The 15882-nt window shown below is 46.2% G+C and overlaps 1 protein-coding gene across 1 annotated transcript in view; it reads left to right on the plus strand.

Moving 5' to 3' along the window:
• The window catches only part of CHRM3 (cholinergic receptor muscarinic 3), a 398997-nt gene that overhangs the window by 180218 nt on the left and 202897 nt on the right, over positions 1 to 15882 (plus strand). The window contains exons 2-3 of the mRNA XM_090263205.1: positions 9577 to 9639; positions 10729 to 10988. The gene's annotated coding sequence lies outside the window, so the exon portion shown is untranslated. The remainder of the gene's footprint in view (positions 1 to 9576; positions 9640 to 10728; positions 10989 to 15882) is intronic.

Consider the following 15882-nt stretch of genomic DNA (forward strand, 5'->3'; position numbering starts at 1 on the left):
ACTCTCTACAACAATGCTAGCCAGAGTTCACCTTTTCCAAAATTGATACAGTGTTGTGTCACAAATTGTGACTCCCCAATGTGGCATTAAAATATTTATGTTTTTATAAGCATAATTACACATAGCACTGTCCATTGCTCTGTTGTCCCTCTCTCTCACACACGCACACGCACATGCACACACACAAAACAGAGGGGATCTCCATGGCAAAGATTATTGCTTCACAACAGTGTCCCTAAGTATCCTGTTTATCTTGCATCTCGGAGGAGCATTTATAAATCTTCTCAGTCTCTGCCTGCAGCTGTTAAGATTCTTTTGTTGTTATTATTGATTGTTGGTTATTTGTTGCTTTTTAATTGATTTTAAAGAGGGGGAAAGGAGAGACAGAGAGACAGACAGACACCAATGTGTTGTCCCACTTCTTTATGCATCTATCGGTTTATTCTCGTGTGTGCCCTCACAAGGGATCCATCCCACAACTGGGGTGTATCAGACTCCTCTCCAACAACTGCACCACCCTGGGCCTTGTTTATTTGTTTAATCCACTTTCTGTTGGTATTCTGGCTTGGCTGCACTGCATTCTGGGAGGTGGCTGCTGTTCAGAGTTTTCCAGGCATGACTTCCTTTGCTCTGGTTTGAGCTGTCTGTCTACCAGGGCAGCAACATGGACCCACGGTCCTCACCTGCAATCCTGTGAAAGGGGCGGGCACATGAGTAGATAAGTAGGGGTAACATTAACTATAGGAGCTTAGTAGCCATGGAAGCTGGCAGCCCAGGGGTGAGGGGTGGGAGTGGAAGCAGCTCAAAGAGCAGCAGGACACTGGGCGTGGAGGGGCCAAAGTGACCTGGAGAGGAGCTCAGGCTTCAAATTACAGGGGATGTACTTCATCTTCAAAATGTAATATGAGGTCTGTTCTGAAGTTATCCAGCCTTGTAATATGAAAAACAGGGGCATTTATTGAAGAAGATAGGAGATACAAGAAACATTATACATAGGATAATGGCACCTCAGTCCCCTTCAAAGCAGGCATCTTGGGACCTCACACAGTTCTCCCAATCGCCATCAGCTGCCCCATCGAATTTTCCTGAATCTTACTGATGGTCTGACATCTCTTCCCTTTCAAAGGTGATTTTAACTTTGGGAAAAGCCAGAAGTTACAAGGCACCAAATCTGGGCTGTAGGGGGACTGAGTCACCTGGGTGATTTGATGTCTTGCCAAAACACTGCATGAGACATGAGGCACGAGCGGGCACATTGTCATGATGAAGCTGCCCATAGCTGTAGCCTTCTGAACCATCCACATAATTTCCATGGAGGAATGCTCAAGCTCAACAAAAAATTTGGTGCTGATCTGTTGCTGTATTTGCTCAGTCATTTTGAATGTGACAGCCACACAGTACACATGCTCCCTCAATGGCGTCTACCACCCACACTGACTAGTACAGTGAAGTCATCGTTGTTCATGCATGTGCATTCCAGTGCATGCTCCTTGGCTGCCAGGTTACATGGATGTCATGCAAACCATTCTCATTATATTAACAATTACTGGACTTTTTCCAGACGGACCTCCTATATACCCATTAAAAACAAACAAACAAACAAAACTGGGAAACTAGAGTGTTAGAAAAACATTACACACCATCCCATCACTCAAGAGAGAGCCACATTGTTATTTAGATGGAGTATTTCCTTCCTCCTTTCCACAAGAAGTACTTATTTTATATTCCTTTGAGGAAAGCTGACAGTTTTAACTTTAAGCACCAAATGAAATGAGTGCTCCAAGTCCAAACTCAGCTATTCCTGGAGACCCAACCTGCAAATTCCCTATGAATAGAGAAAAAGGGGGGGAGGGGAGAAAGAAAAACCCTTTTCTCCAAACAAGCCTATCCTAGGGCAGGAGCAAAATTTACATTCATTATTGTGATTATTTTAAGGACATAACTGTCGATGGTGTTTCAGACTAAGCTGATATCATTACTGATTCTCCCTCATCTAACCAACTCCACATGCCGCTGATAACCCAGCTGTCCTGCTGCAGGGACTGACCTTAGCCTGCAAGTCACCAGAGTCCTTCAGAGTATTCCTCTGAGTCCTGTGGAAGCACCTGAAATAATTTCATTTATAAAAACCTAAACTTCAGGCACCTGTTCTTTCCTTCAAAAGTATGTCCTTGAACCCCTCTGAACACTATTATCAGATCAGGTGCTGTAACACTGATTGGACCAGAAATTAAGAAATACTCTTTCTTGCGTATTACATTCATACTATGACTTAACTTCAGAGAAGGAGAGAGACTGAGGTTTAAGGACTGTAATTGTGAGCCACCTGAGTGGCAACCTCTGCAGGGTGGCCTGAAGTAAAGGTGATGAACATTCCCACGTGTCTGAACAGAGAGCCATCTTGGGCTGAAGAGTGGCATTTCAAAGACATAATGTTGTTTATAAAATTTAGGTAGTAGAGACTGGAACTTTTCCTTTATTATAGTTATTTCTGACCTTTTAAAGAACACAGGAAACCATTTGGTGAGCTAGACAATTTTTAAATCACAGTCTTAAGGGAAAAATAATTGCAGTGACTTTTAAATCAGTATGTTCCCCATGCAGAGAAACATACTGAATGGAACATTTACTCATTTCCACTCAATACAACATAAGCCATTAAAACTCCTTCCTTTGAATCATAGTTGCTGTTCTTTTCCTAAAATGTAGTTTCCAAGGATTATCTCCGTCTTATGCCACAGCATTGGAACAGTCTGACTTGGTGCAAGGCATCCTCTGAGGCCCTACAGACTACAGAGAGGTGCTGCTGAGAACACTGTTTCTTGCCAATAATCAGACAGATTTACCATTAATCAATAGGGAGACAGAGGTAATACCCGAATATGGTGAGGTAAGTGGGAAGCAAAATTAGACAAGTAACTGGCATTTTCCACTACAGTGTAAACGGTGAAGACCCTGTGACCCATCAATCATCACTCAGGCATCTGTAACTACAAAAAGGAACTCACCTGTAGAGGCTAACAAGGATTAACGTTGTTACATTGTTTTTAATAGGAAACATTGCTAATCCCTCAGAGGGTAAAAGGGTTGAATGAATGACCTCCCTCTGTGCTGAGGGGGGCTTACCAGCTGCTACAGAGCAGTGGGGGGGCCCGCAGGCTGAGGCAGGGCACGTGCTGCCTGGTTCGGAGAGGGCAGCAGCAGCGCTGCACAGGAGTGGTGGGCGCGGAGTGAAGGCGGCGGGTGCCTGTGCAGAGGGCGAATCCCAGCATGACAGGCATCAGACTGAACATTCAAGGGAACTGAGTTTGGGAGGGAGAACGGGGAGGACAGACATCACTCAACTTTTTCCTTTTAAATAATTTGGTTTATTAAATGAGATTTATTACTTTATAACTAAAAAAAAAAATATAGAAAGGGAAGCATTTTATTATGTGTGATATGTGAATGGTCAATTTTCAAATTATTTTCCTAAATTCTTGGCCAGAATGTGGGCTGACAGGATGGCCCGAGAACAGAAAGTTAATAGCAGAACTGGGATGAATCGAGGCCTCCTGCCCACTGCCCTGTTTTCCAGCTCCATCTGCCCAGGCTCCTTAGAATTGCAAGTGAGTGAGTCCCCTGGGCTTATCCCTAACGCATACATCAGCTCACGCATAGCTCTGTGTCCAACAGGAAGAAAAGGTGGGAAGTAATAAGTTTCCATGTAAAAGGGAAAGTGAACATGTATAAACCATGGCTCCTCTTCCTTCCACCTCATTTCTGCCACTAACACAGATGAACTCACTTAACTACTCCCCCTCACAAGTTATAGAAATATCATGATGAATCACATGCAATAAATGACCTTTTCACTCTTTAATTCAGTGTAGGCCTCCATATGCCCATGGCTATGAATTGCCTTTAAATTAACTATGCTATGAGAGGAAATAGGGTATCGGGATTTTTTCTGTCTGTTTTTGTCCTGATTCTGAAAGATGTTGGCAAACAGGGGGCTATATTGTCATCATACATATTCTGCTTCAAGTTCACATTTTGTTTTATATCAACCACTTATAAGCAAAAAACATTCAGAAATGATAGGACTTGGGCTAAGTTATATTTTAATTGTTTTCAGATTCAACATTCTATTTAAAAAAAAAAAAAAAGCCAAAACCACAGGTTAAGGTAGACATAACCTCTGATAAGTTTTTGCTCATTGAAGAACTGAGTATCAGATTGGGAGCTCAGTCTTCTTGGGCTGCTATAACAAAATACCACAGACGAGGTGGCTTAAATGCCAGAAATTTCTCCTCTCACGGTCTGGAGGCTGGTGGTCCAAGGTCAAGGTCCCAGAGTGTTGGTTTCTAGGGAGGCCTCTGTCCCCCGTTTGCAGACAGTGGTTCTCACTGTGCCCTCACATGGCCTTTTCATTGAGCATGAGGAGAGGGTGCAGGAAGGATAGCAAGTGAACAGGAAGGAGGGAGCTCCTTCAAGGATTGGATTAGGGCTCCACACCCCTCAGATCTTATGCAACCCTAGTTTACGTCCTTAAAGGTTCCATTTCCAGATATGACACTGAGGGTGGGGGCTTCACATATGAAATTGAGGGGACACGGTTCAGTTTGTACAGGGAGAAACATAAATGTGGGAAATCTGTAGGATACTAAAGTTGTGTATATTCGATTTTATGCTCAGTTTCTCCTTTCTGAGTTTTCATTGCATCTTCTAGTAAAAGCAATATCACTGCCGCTTCCAGCTGGTGGGCATCATCTACAGACTTTGATTGTATAAGGTTATTTATCATCTTATAAATTGTTAAAATGTCCTTATACTTAACATGATATGTAAAATATATGCACATATTTTTCTAAAAGTGATATTTAATACTGTTTTTTTTACTTCAAAATAGCTAACACTGAAGGAATGAGTTAAACCTTAGTTAGATGCAAAAACTCCTCAATTCCCTTACTTCACCGACATTGTAGAAACCTCAGTTGTTGCGAAGTACTTCTTATTTGTTCTGATTTATTAAAAAATATGGAAGAACACTAAAGTCATATCTAATTTCAGGAAGAGTCAACCAACCAGCATTATTATTGGTGAAGTTTCTTTCCATCACTTATCTGTGTACATGGAGTGAAATGTTAAGTTACAAAGCTCGGATTGTACTTTTCACTCTGTTTTGTGGGTCTAGTTGAATTTAGCCTCCAACTTTTATCTCAACAGTATGAGGTCAGCTTTCTGCAACTGGATGGACAGGCAGTCCTTGTCCCTGGCCAGGGAACGGTCTTCCCCCCACCCCCCGCCGGCCCCGGCACTGTGTCACTGCCGTGTGCCAGAGTCCAAGTGCAGAGTGGCACTTCTCGTCTCACGTGCCTGTCTACACTGCCTTGGATGACTGGCAGTCCTGGTGTGACAACGCCGTCAGAGACTGTATAGACCCCCTTTCGGAGGCCTCAGAGTCGGGAGCGGGTAGAAACCAAAACTGTCACTGCCAAGGCTCACTCCTCCTTGTCTCTCAGTCAAGTGGAGCCGTGTCCCCTCCAGTCGATGGTCTCTGGGATTGTGTAGCCTCCAGGAGATGTGACAGCCCCTTGGGAGTCAGTGTCTCTAGTTCATCCTAGTTGCCTCTCCTCCTTCTTATTTGGGGTAGATTCCCCCCTCCGCGCACCAGCTCTGAGGGCTCTGTTCCCCATCACTTGTCTGCTCGCCAGAATACTAAGCCTTGGCTTGTTTGCTGCCCTCAACAGCAGCGACCTGTGGGCTCTGCAAACCACTGAGTCTGCTGCCACCCTGGTGACAAGGACAAGATGCCTGGAAGACTTCTGATGCTGCTTCCCCATCAACCAAGCAGCCTGGCTCAGGGCCATCTCCTTGGACACTCCTTTGACACTCAAGGATGGTGGCTACACTCCTTGACAACCCATGGCCAGCATGAGTGACTGTCTCAGCTCCAGCACGCCCTTCCCACGACTGCCCCCTCCTCCCGCACTGCTGTGCTCGCAGGAAGCTGGGCTCACCTATGCCTGGCAGCAAGCACACCCAGGGACCACGGAGAAGCCTGCTACTCCGCCAAGGCCCGCAGAGCACCCACAGCTCGCACGACTGCTCAGAGATGATGCAGGATTGCTGGGCCCACTGAACTTGTCTGCACTCGTTTGTGTGCACTGTGTAACCTGGACAAAGGGATGGACAGAGAAGGGCAGCAGTAAATGGGAAAAGATGCATGGCATCAAGTTTGCCTCAGTAACCCCCATAGAGCTGCAGTTCCCCTGCAGGGACAGCAGGCGTCTGTTCCTTCGTGTGGACAGCGCAGGTCACAGTGCAAACGGAGTGATGAGTAAATGATCCGGTGTGTGTGAAGGGCTGGGAATAGCGCCTGGCCTAGGCTGAGGATTTAGTAAGTTACCTTGTTGCTCTGGTTCTGATTATTATGTAGAATTCATAATAAAAAGGGTCCTAGCTTATATATCAACTTTACCAATGACTTACGGGGTGGCCCAACTTTGAGACAGTTATTAGATTGCGTGCAAATTGGAAATTATAATGAGGAAATGCATAATTTCCTTCATAAGAACTGTCCCATGTTTTAAGTGGTTCTGTCTCTCCCTTGCTAGATGGGATGGCTAAAAATTCAGAGTTGGGCTCTGGTGCCTTGGGTAGAGCCGACGAGAACATCTGAATGGGAAGATCCTTAGTTAAAGCAGTTTTGAATAAGAACTTAATGCAAACCTAACTAAGCATAATATACACACTTCTAGCACTATGTCCTATTTATTTCCCATCCCCATAAGGAAGGCTGTCCGGTGTGGCTCAGTTGCTTGGAGCATCATCCTGTAAACCTAAAGGTCATGAGTTCAATTCCTGGTCAGGGCACATACCTAGGTTGCAGGTTTGGTCCCTGGTTGGGGCACGTACAAGAGGCAACGGATCAATGTTTCTCTCTCACATTGATGTTTCTCTGCCTCTCTCTCTCCCTTCCTTCCCCTGTCTCTAAAATCAATAAGCATATCCTTGGGAGAGGGGAAAAAACAGACTGTCAATCTCAGCTTTGCCAAAGCACTTATTTATTTTGGTCTTCTGATAAGGAAGGCCAAAAAAATAAAGACATATTGTGAAATTCAAAGGGGGAATATTCTAGGCCCTCCCGGAGATGCTTGGGTCTAATTGCAGCTGAATGCACAGGTCCGTCAGTGAGCTGCTCTCCTTCCAGGCTGTGGGCATGTGCAGTGCTGCCCAGGTCAGAGGGCGACATTTACCATCCCCTTCGACTGTGAGGCACCTGCTCACCTGTTCTGCTCTGGTGAGTGATCAGAGCAACATGTGCACTCAATGTAATTAGAAAGTAGGCAAATGGAATTTTCAGGAAAAGTTTTAAGGAAATAAGACAGTTCAGGTCATCGTATGAATGATCCCAAAGAGCTGCCTCACGGAGACTCTTCTCTGAGTCACGTGCGTAACCACGGACAATTGGACCCAAGACATGAACAGAAGAGCCTGCGTTTCTCAGAACCCAGGCCTCTCCTCTGACCTTCCGTGATGACAGTTTCATCTCTGACTTTGTTCTCCTCATTATTGTGCCAGCCGCCTATTATGGAATCACTGGTCATATTGAGATTATGTAACCTTTGCAGCCATGCTCCTTGCGCTGTGGAGGGGTCTGTCATGTCTCTGCAGAGGTTGGAAGCTCGCCCCCGATGAATGCCATGGGCAGTGATTCTCAATAGAGAATCTGTGCTCGGATGAAAGCCAGTCCCCTCGCTGGTTTTCAAAATGAAAGCATTCCTGAGTTGGACACTAGAGAGCCCCGGAAACACTGCAGGGCGTTTGGGCTCAATTATTGTTTCACAGGCCCTTCGGCAGACGCGCTATTTTTATTAGCAGGCACTTTAATGGCTGGGTAGTGTTTACTTCTATTTTATCATTAATGGTGCAACCTAATTTTACATTATTGAGAGATTAACTTATTCAACCTGATCTGGATCTCAGTACATATTCATGTTGGGACTCTTAATTCTAAATCAGGCAGATGCATTCTGGATAACTGTTAACTTTTAGGATAAACTCCATAGGACACATTCTCACTGAGCTCCTACTATGTGCAAGACACTTAGTAGGTCACTGTAAGGGACTGAGGTGTGCCTTAGTGGAATTCACTGAGCATTCGTCCTGTGAATTACTCAATTCTAGAAAGAATCGGCCGAACGCTGAACTCTAGACTCATTGGCATGCCCTACATGGCAGAAAACATCTGTTAGAGAGAAGTGAGGGGCAGAAATGATTCTGTCCCCCCGGAGGTGCTCAACCATCCACCTGTCCTCAGTTTTCCCACGCTGCAGCCACTTCTTTCCGAGGACGTGCCCCTCGGACCGGGGCTCCCGGGAGAGGAGCGGGCTGACCACCCTCGCCTGGCCAGGTGCTGGAAGTAGGAGAGGGTCCCTTGATCGAGAGGACACACAGTGCCAGCAGCAGGAGAAGAGGAAACTGAAGCAGCACAGTGGTGGAGGTTCTGTAGGATGGAGCTTCTCAGATCCGTGCGGGACCGATGCCTTTTCTGTCTTTTCTTTTTCCCCAATCCTTTGAAGACTGACACTTGCACAAAAGACGATGCAAAATGCAAATCTGCTATTTAATTATTAATTAAAAGTTTACGCAGGCACTTAGCTGCGCACAGACCTTAGCCTCAGATGCTGCACTTAGCTCTTCCCATCATTGCTGAGGAGGTCCGTCCACACACACCCTGGACACGCTTGTCACCCCACAGCGCCCCTGTCTCCTGTCATCTGGCTTCACCTTCCCCACCCTGGAGACTGTGAGGTTCTCCTTTAAAAACACCGTAATGTCTCATCGGGCCCCATCCTCAGCTCTTCCGCAGCACTGCCTCTGGCCGCTGTGCTCAGGGACTGCCCGCACAAGGACACACACCCCTCCTTCTCCCCTTGGCTACTCACTGCCACCTTTCCTTTCTTTACGTCGACCTTCGGAGAAGTTGCTGTCCTGAGAGACACTTTCTGGCGTCAACATCAGGCTCCGCGCACTTTAAAAATGTGCATGTCAGTGTCCGAATGGGAGTGTGGGTTGTGTGTAAGGTGGGGTTCTTCTTCTGAGTGAGAACTGGACTAGTTGCTAGACAGCTGTGTATGCATCCCTTGTGTGGAGAAAGTCATGTACTGGATGGCTTAGCGATCGTTCCCAGGGCTTTTCTTTGAAGGGAGACAGTAGGAACTCAGTTGCTAAACATGAAAACCCCATCTCTAATACGTAAAATTAAGGGATGGGCAGTGTGTTTGCTGTCTCCTCTTCTTCTCACTTTATGTTCCTTCATTGTGACGGGAGTTTTGGGGGGGATGGGATTAGAGCTGTTGAAGAGCCTCTCGTAGGAAGTGATGGGTGCGTCTCTTTAGCTTTAACTCTCTGACCACCTGTGTGTTCATTGGTTCCGTGAGCTGGTTGGGTACCGTGACCTAGGAGGTCACTATCAATAGAAAGTTCTGTAGTTTTCCTGCATGACTCACATCATCTTGTGTGACCTGTTGCTTGACCTTTTCCAGGGTCCTGGCTATATGTTAACCCCATTCTCTTATTTTATTCTAGCACCCGTGTTCTGATTGGAGGCCAAATAAATGACATTCAGAACTTCCGCCGAAGTACTATCAGGTAAGAGCTTTTCCTGAGTTGAATTCTTAGCTTTAAAATGGGGGTTTATGGCTTGATCTGAGAGAACAGATTAATGAGGAATAGGAATCTTTAAGATGATATTTTTCAATACTATTTGTAATCATTCCTGTGTGAATCTCAATATAAATATGCAGTCATGCTCAATTTTTTGTCTTAAGATATTTTGGGTTATTTACTCATCAGATTAAAACTTACAAAGAAGCCATGTTTGTTGAAATACAATAAATGTTGATTTTATTTGAAATACTCTCTTTTTACAAGATAAAAACTGTAGCAATGTAGGGTTTTTGAAACAATAGTACTTTGTGACCTAATGACGTTTTGGTTAATGGTTGACTGACCACGTGTCTGATGGTGGTCCCATAAGGTTATAATGGCTGAATTTTCTGTCAGAAATGAAAGAATATGTGAACGGGAAGTCTTTTTTTTTTTTTTTTCCCCTCTGACGGGAGCTGTGTCTGTGGGGTTTGGTGACAGAGTCCCTCTCAGTCACAGCAACTCATTCCTGAGTCACAGATGATGGCCCCGTTTGTCACCACGGACCTGTGTCAGCTAAGAGGAGCCCATGTCCCAAGCGCAGATGCACAGAAGGTGGTGGGCCCCCCAGGCCCAGCCAATGGTCTTCTGAGAACAGCCCTGGGTATTCTTTGCTGAGGACCTCAGGCCCTGCCTGCACATTGGTCCACAGGAGTGACCTTAATGGAGACAAGGTGCTGTTGCCACTTGAGCAAGGGCTCTCTGTGGCCATGTGGAGCCAGCCTGCCCCTCTACTTTGGAAATATTTTTAGGTTGTAATGACAGAAAGCAAAGATTAGTTTTATTTCTCCCATCAGTTCAATGCCAGAGAGTGTGCTTTTCCAAAGTCACTAGCGAGCCTTCAGTTCTATACCCTGTCCATGTTAAATACCCTCTTTTTCTATGAAGAACACAAAGTTCCTTAATCTGACCATTCCTCCAACAAGCAGTGGCCGAAACCACATGGGCATGACAGTCACCTAGGACCCTTTATCTCACATCTGGATTTCGTTTTCCTGCTGATGCTCAGGCCACCCTTCCCCCTCCCTGCAGGTCACTGCCGTGGGGTCTGCATCTTACCCAGCCAGCTCCCCCGTGATACTGCCCATGTGCCCAGCCCGCCTCCCCGTTCACAGAGCAGCGCGGACAGCTGGCTCTGCTTCTGACTCTGCACGGGAAGCAGGGCCGGGGCTTCTGGGACCGTGTCTGCAGAGGCTGTGACTGTGGGCGGTCGTGCCCTGGGCCTTCCCGTCACTCACCACTCGCTCACTGACTCACTCGGAGTAGCTTCCAGTCCTACAGGCCCGCTCATGGTAAGTGCCCTATAATACAGGTGGGCCATTTTTAGTATACCTTGTATTCCATGTTTTCATAGTACCTTTTCTATGTTTAGACATGCAAATGCTTACCATAGTGTTACAGTTGCCTACGGCGGTCAGCGTAGTAACAGCCGCACAGGCTCGTATCCCAGGAGCAGCAGGCTGGGCACAGGGCAGGTGTGCAGTGCGCTGCACCAGCCAGGTGAGCGTCAGTGCCGCTCTGATGTTCGCACAATGACAGAATCACCCAACAGCGCGTTACTCGGAACGTATCCCGTCGTGAAGCAGTGCGTAACTGTAGTGCAAAACGGTTGAATTTTTAGCACCATGGGACCTCAGAGCTTGTCTAATTCATACAAACTTAAACATTATTCATTGGTTTAAATTGTGATGGTCAGAATGCTGTAGAAAACTTGATCGTGGTTATAAAAATGAGCAACATTGTGACAAAGCTCAATCTTTTTTAAATGTCCTCATTAATGATCCTCTTTCTATTCAGCAGACAATGCTAATAGACCACCCATTATCTGTTCTCCCCTTCTTCCTTCCTAAAGTAACCCCGATGATCTGAGGGATGGTAAAGTGCCTACTTTAAAAACCTTCACCCTCCCTGCCTCCTCCACCACGGCCATGTGCCCAGAAGTGGGCAGTGAGCTCTGGAAGGTGGCCCTGGGAGAGCAGAGCTGCCAGAGGACACTATTTTTAGAACACGGTCCTCTGTTATCCCCTCATCTTGCTGCTCAGCAAGCTCTTCTCAAGTTTGTGGCTGCAGGGTTTTCACTTATGACCGTGACCTAGGGATGACACAGGGGCCATGCCATTGAAAGGAGAATTTGTTAGCTATGATTCCAAAGACAGGGGCACGGTGTGCCACCCAGTGTCACCCAGGGGAAGCACTGGGTGTGGGAATAGGCAGAGGACAGGAATGAAGAGAAAGCCGAGGTCGGAGTCTTCACTGTGCAGGAAGCACAGGGCGGGCTGGGAAAGCAGCCTAGAACCGCCCATTAGAATCATGTTGGTGGGCTCTGGGCTCCGAGGGTGACGTCTGGTTGCCTCGTCCCTTCCTCGGGTGACTGAGGCAGAGAAGAATTGGCTCGTGTGAGAATGAGAGCAGAAAGGGGCTGTGACTATAGACTCGGGTTCACATGTGAAAGATGCACACTGAGCCAGCGCCTCTGCTGTCTCTTAAGGATCGGCTAGCCCTGGGAGGGGCAGTCTTTCCCTGGCCAGTCATCTTTAAAGAAAATAAAAAACATGATTAATACAAAACACAGCCCCCAGCTTGTAATCACAAAGACAGAAGCCACGATCAGGGAACTGGAGCAGAAAGGGAAAAGGAGCTCATGCCTCGATGGGATTCTCAAGTTCAGGGAGCCACACGTCAGATTTTCTGTGACGTCAGTCCAGCAACCCCTTACTTGTCAGTCTTGTGAGGCTCAGAGCTGACTGCTGCGTAGCTGGCTCCCCTGCACTCTTGGCTGGGCATTGTCGTGCCTACACACACTGTGTGACTGATGGAACCTGCCCAGACTGCCACCAGTCTGGGTCCCACACAGAGTGGGAAACTGATGCTTTGGGATGCTGAGAACTTTGTCCTGCGATCTAAATGCCAGACGTGAGGTTTGAACTTGGCTCCATCGGGAAACTATCCTTTTGGTCTGCTCCCTTGGTGCCCACTGCTGCTGAGGACAGGTGACAGCAGCCAGTGGCACCATCAGTTCACTAAGCCCTTCAGTGCTCCTCCATGACACCATCTCCGTTACTACCCACTTACAAAGCTGAGCAAATGCTAGTCCATGTTGTCAATAAGAAGAGGAATCCTTGGTTTGGGGAGATCAAGACACATTGGAATTGTCTATGAAAGCAGGTGAAGGAAATATTAATTTCAAGTTTCTTCTTTTGCTTTTTGTTCTTTGGAAATGAATGTTCTGAACTAATGCTGTAAGAATGGCCTCCAAAACTCAGCTTCTAACCGACAGCCTTAATATTAAATATTCTCCTTCTAACAATCTCCATAACTTAGCTCATACTTATTAGGTTCAGAAAAATGCAGGTAAAAAATAATTTATTAATAAAATTCCCTTCCAGAGAAAGTCATGCAAGATATTGACTAGGTACCAAGCTCAGTCAGAGAGGAGGCGCTGAGAAATGGGAAATTCCGTGGCCTGGAAAATGCAGGTGATAGCCAGACAGCTCTTTGAGCACTTAAGGGAGTTTTTCATCTCTCTGGGCCTTTGTTCTTTATTTGTATATTGAGGGTGTATTCTTTTATTTTATTTTTTTAATCCTCAGCCGAGGACATGCTCATTGATTTTAGAGAGAAGAGAAGGGAGGGAGAGAAACATTGATCAGTTGCCTCTCATACGCTCCCTGACCAGGGACCGAACCCTCAACCCAGGCATGTGCCCTGACCAGGAATTGAACCCATGGCTTTCTGTTTTATGGGATGATGCTCCAGTCCACCAAGCCACACTGCTTAGGGTGAGGGTGTCGATATTCTGATATTCTAAATTAACAACTAACCCACTGGGTCTCCTTTGCTAATGCAGGGAAATGCTCTGTCTCCTAAAGCAAACGTTCTCTTTTGGGGCCTTGAACGTACACATTACAGTTATTTCCCCTTCCTTTATGTCCAATATACCCTGAATCTCTTTACTTCTTTCTGTCTCTTCCGTCCTGACCATACTCCTGGCTTCCATTCCTGCCATACCCAACCTGTCTGGGGATGCATATCGGATCTTGTCACTGTCCTATATGAGACCTGCTGAAAGTGCGCCTCCTTCCGTGGCAGGTAGAGTGAAGCCCAGGTGCATGACCATGATTTACGTGTCCTAGGACATGGTTTCTGCCTGTACTTTCTCTCTCACTTCCTCACTCGTGGCCCCGTCTTTGTCTCTGTTCCGTGACTGTGCTGTGTGCTCTGTCCCAGAGCCTGGCCTGACTGCCTCTGGCCCTTCCTTCCCAGCTCAGTGGCCACAGCCTTTGGTACCGCTATCCCAGGCACCCAAATTTAATTTCTTTTAAAAAGTTGCATTTTTTAAGGCATATTAAAATATACTCGTAGGAAAAAATATATATTATATATACATGGGTGGGCAAAAGAGGTTTTACAGTTGTTCATATGGAAAAATAATACAATAATTAATAAATAATAATAACACAAGAATAAACGTTTCTGTGTACTCACAACTATGAACCTACTTCTGTCCACCCCTTGTGGCTTAAGGGATTTAGGCAAGACGTGAAGAATGTGGCCACATTTGTTTCTAGCTTGTTTCTCTCTGGCTACAGTATAATCTAAACTCCATGAGCGCAGGGTCTCATTTGTCCCCTTGATGCCGGCATGTAGCCTGTGTTTACAGAAGTGTGGGAACGCATTGTGCAGAGAGGTTGGTCCCCCACAGGGCATCCGCGCAGCGCACTTCCAACGGCGCTCCATCCCCCACCAAGTGTCCCAGTGACTATCAGCGGCACCCTGAAAACAGACCGAAATGCCCATGGGAAAATGGAAAGAGGGAAAGGGCTCCTGTGTCAGTTAAATGATGTAGCCTTGAGGTGAGGTTACCGTGATTTGGAGCTTTTTGTTTCCTGCCGATTGAAATTTGACAGCTGTTGATAAAATATTTACATTCTTATCTCGGTGACATTGACAGCACTTTTGGGTCTTTGAAAGAAGATAATTACATGTTAGGGAAATGTTAAAGAAAATGTTTGAAGCTGATCTCTTGAGGGAAAAAATATAACCTTTAAAAACTGTACAAAGGAAGAAACTCTATTACAGGGTATATTTCAAATAAAAGTCAGAAATAGCAGACATCTGTGGCCCAGCGCGCTGCTATATAAGGAGGACCAGCCCCTCCGCTGGCCCTGCTGAATCAGCTGTCTGGCTGGATGCGTGCTTCTCGCCGTCTCTGACTTCACTGTTTGAATGGTACATGAGGAAATTAGAATTTGGGGTCATCTATACGGCATTTTGGGGCATCTTTATGGCATTTTGTGAAACAAAATTAAAACTCTTAGTATTAAAAGAAGAGAAAATTTAAAATATTGGGAAGAACACTAAGTATTAAATTTATATAAAATTACCAAATACAATATTTTCAAGGATCTTAATGAGAAGTGTAAATTCATATGTAATATTTCTCTTGAAGATTAGGCATTGTGTTATAAATAATGACCTGTAAGTCATGATCAGTGGTGTCTCCTGACAGTCACTGTTTGTGTGATGCTTTGTAGGAATAAGTAGATGATAGAAATTTTAAAGCCTTTTTTTTTAATATAGTCATTCAGTAGTTTCCCTCAATTGAAATTATATATCAAATGTCATGGTGCAATTTCTTAGGATAAGACAAATGATTTTAGAATATAACCTCATTTTTTATGAATTACTTTAAACATTCGTAACTGTCAGCCCTCCTGTAGCTTGGCCCCCCTGAAAGGGCGTGTCAGCTTCCAGCAGGCAAAGGTGGGCTGGGCCGGGCCTTGGGAACCAGGAGCAAGTGTACAGCTGGGGGCCACGGCCACCCCACTCCTCCTGCTCCTCTCCTCCGTGGGCCTCGCGCTCAGAGTGCGCTGTGGACCCCCAACCTGACAGACCAACACCCCTCCTCCCCTCAGTGTCACAGCTGTCCTTGGGCCCCCCACTGGGGACCCAGGTGCACCGGAGGAAGCCGCCTGATGCCTCCGAAGGAAGTGGACTTGAGCCTTTGGGCAGTGAGTTCTGGGGGCCCGAGTATGTGAGGCCTGGTCTAGAAGGACCCCGACTCATTGTGGCATTTTCCTGGGAGAGGGTCATGGCCAGAGGAAAGCCAGAGGGGGCCCTGAGAGTGCTTCTCAGGCGGGAAGGTATGTGCGGCACCCGTTCAGGGGCGTCTGGCTCAGCGGGCTG

Source organism: Furipterus horrens, unplaced genomic scaffold (assembly GCF_987537825.1).
Source record: "Furipterus horrens unplaced genomic scaffold, mFurHor1.1.pri manual_scaffold_15, whole genome shotgun sequence".
Taxonomy (NCBI): Eukaryota; Metazoa; Chordata; class Mammalia; order Chiroptera; family Furipteridae; genus Furipterus; species Furipterus horrens.